The sequence below is a fragment of the Carlito syrichta genome, unplaced genomic scaffold (assembly GCF_000164805.1).
Source record: "Carlito syrichta isolate Samal-C Ts95f unplaced genomic scaffold, Tarsius_syrichta-2.0.1 Scaffold303048, whole genome shotgun sequence".
Lineage (NCBI taxonomy): Eukaryota > Metazoa > Chordata > Mammalia > Primates > Tarsiidae > Carlito > Carlito syrichta.
In genome coordinates this window covers 83195-86333 of record NW_007247144.1, presented here as the reverse complement: position 1 = coordinate 86333, position 3139 = coordinate 83195, and the positions used below count along the sequence as shown (strand labels likewise).

The window sequence follows — 3139 nt, the reverse complement described above, 5'->3', positions numbered from 1 at the left end:
ACTGCAGCCTCAACCTGCTGGGCTCAGGTGATCCTTCTGCCTCAGACTTCCAAGTAGCTGGAACCACAGGCACACGCCACCACACCCTGCTAATTTTTTTATTTATTGTAGAGATGAGGCCTCGCCAAGTTGGCCCAGGCTGGTCTCAAACCTGCGGGCTCAGGCAATCCTCTCACCTCGGCCTCCCAAAGTGCTGGGCTGAATTATTTCTTAAACTAGAAAAATGGTGGCAATACAGTTGCATACTGCATGATGTTTCCATGAATGACAGGCCAAATCTATGATGGTAGTCCCTTCAGATTATAAGACCAGATTTTTTGCTGTCCCTTTTCTATGTTTAGATATGTTTAGGTATACAAATACTTGCCATTGTGTTACAATTGCCCACAGTATTCAGTGCAGGAACGTGCTACTCAGGTTTACAGTCTAGGAGGAAGGGGCTGTATTATGTAGCCTAGTATGTCGTAAACTCTACCATCTAGGTTTGTGTAAGCACACTCTGTGATGTTCCCACAGTGACAAAATTGCCCAGTGATACATTTCTCAGACTTTACCCCCGTTGTGAAGCAATGCATAAGTGTATTCTATATGCCTAGAAATAAAGGGACTGTTAAATGATTAATGGTATGGCTGCTCAAAAGAATGTTATGTAGGTATTAAAATGATAATTATTCATCATATGTAGCAAATTTTAAAATATTAATAATTTAATATTGAACATTTTTAAGTATTACACATTATTTCACACCAATCATTACACTGGGCTTTTCCAGGGGGCAAGGAACAAAGTTAGATTTCTTTGATGGCAAAAGATTTATCATAAGGGCAAGTGGGAGGAGGACGACAGGCCACATTGATTGGCATTTGCAGCTAAGTCAAGCAATGCAGAGAATAAAACACTGGGACTTGAAGGTTATTCAGGCTGTCACCTCGTTAAGCTGTGTGCCCTCAGTTCTTGGAGGCTGAGCTCCATTCTGTGTGCTCTGCCATTGTGCTGTGCCAGCCCCTGGCTGTCTTTGTTTTTTACAGTTATTTGTTTTTCTCTGTACCTCAAGTAAGCCTCCGCTTACTCGTTACTTCCACTGCCTCCTGGTTTCTGTCAGTCGATGGCTTTTGCTGACTGATTTCTGCTTGCCCCCCGTCTTCTGTGTGTCTCACATTTAAGCTTCCCAAGAAAGAGGACCTCGTTGCTTCAATTAGTTGAAACAGTTCTGGTCTTGCGTAAGCCCACGGGTTCGAGACCCACCCGGGCAACTTGGCAAGACCTCATCTCTACAATAAATCAAAAACTAGCCAGGCGTGGTAGCGCGCGCTTGTAGATCCAGCTACTTGGAAGGCAGAGGTGGAAGGATCGCTGGAGCCCAACAGGTCGAGGCTGCGGTGGCCGGGAGTGTGCCCTCCAGTCTGGGCGACAGAGTGAGACTCCAACTCAAAAAAAAAAAAAAGAAACAGTTCTGGTCATCGGAACTCTCAGGACAGGCCACTTCCTAGTTCCACTGGTCAGTATATATATTAGCTGTGTGGCCATCAGGTGCCCACACCTGATCCAATCAGCTCAGGTCCAAAAAGTGTTCACACAGTATGAATACGGCAGATATCAACATATCAGCCACTTCTTCAAAAACGACTATGGCTTTGAATGTTTACAGTATGCATATTTATATACAAAACAGATAGGAAAAGTGATAAAGCTGTCACTTGAAACCAAGAATTTGAGACCAGCCTGGGCAACATACCAAGACTCTGACTCTAAAATTTTTTAAAAATTAAAAACTAAATTAAATTAAATTAAGCCATCAGAGTTGCGTTAAAGTGACGGGATTACAGGTAATTCTTTTTCTCCATTTTGCAAATTTCCTTTAATGATACTGTAATTGTTTTCAAGCATTTTTTTCAAAGTACATCCCCCAAGCAGTAGGACTCATGCAACCGAGCTCCTCAGTTCAGTTCCTTCCACGAACTTGTCTTGGAACACAGAGGAAAGTCACAACCATTAAAGTCTGTGATCACCCTTGCACAAGGTGGAGGCTTATTTCTACCTTACCTGGCAAGATAAAGGTGAAGGCTGTAATTGTACGTCCTGAAAGCACCTTGAAGGCAAAAGTCTGTTACTCTGAAAACTCTTTTTAGACGGCTGTAATAGCATATGCCACATAAGCAGACCACAGGACCTGACAGCTAGTTTGTGGAAAGAGGGCCCTTGTCCACAGGCCCAGTATTTGAAAATACCACCCATTTAGTGGACATCCAGGGCCCAAGACAAAGTACCCGCGGCAGCTTCGGGAAACCAGCCATCCCTGGCTTCACTTTGATCTGCGTCTGTCCACACCCTTGTTTCAGTTCCTCTGCCACAGACCTACAATTACAAATATGATTATCGCCGGGGAATGACTATAATTACTGCAAGGACGGCCTGAGATGGAAAAGACAGGTGCAATCTAATTCTCACGCGGACGGGCGTCTGAGCTAGAGTATCTGTTTGTGTCGGGGAAGCCCGAACACCGCCACCCGCATCCCCACTCCCTCGATGTCCACGTTAACGAGGCGGATAAGGACCGGAACCGACGGGCTGGACGGAGGCTCGGGCGCCCGAGGGCAGAGGGCAGAGGCGCAGTCCCGCGGCTCGGGAACCGAGATGCAAAGTCCTCCCGCGCTCCTAGAGAGGGCCCGGAAGTGCCGTGCAGTCCCGGAAGGCGAGGTGCTGACACACTTCCGGCCTTTGTGACTCATTGTGTCTGTGTCGAGGCGTCGGGAGGGCCTAGGTCCGTGTGCGCTGCCCTTCGGCTGGCCTGAGCCCCAGAGTCAGCTCCCCTGTCTCGCCCAGCGCCCCCAGGCCGCTCCCGGGGCTCACGGTGAGACTTGGGGCCGGCCTCTGGGGTGGGCGGGCGGGGCCGTAGGGGGGCGTGCGTGAGGGTGGGCTCTGCGGACGCGGCCCCGGGACCCCCCTCCAGCGGCCCCGGCGGAGCGCGGAGAGAGTCCCGGCCCTGCTCCGCCCCAGGCCCGGCTGTCGGAAGCGCTGTCCCCGGCAGACGTGCCCACCCGCCCCCCGGCCCGGGCGGGGTGGGGGCGAGGGCTTCCGGGGCCGGGGTGCGCAGAGACCCGGGGAGAAGCCGTCCTCGGGCCCCTCCCGGGGCCCCCG

The 3139-nt window shown here is 50.4% G+C and overlaps 1 protein-coding gene across 1 annotated transcript in view; it reads left to right on the top strand.

The window, feature by feature from the left end:
* Window positions 1-2697: 2697 nt before the first annotated feature.
* The window catches only part of ZKSCAN1 (zinc finger with KRAB and SCAN domains 1), a 22542-nt gene continuing 22100 nt past the window's right edge, over window positions 2698-3139 (top strand). Inside the window, exon 1 of the mRNA XM_021712077.1 lies at window positions 2698-2852. The gene's annotated coding sequence lies outside the window, so the exon portion shown is untranslated. The remainder of the gene's footprint in view (window positions 2853-3139) is intronic.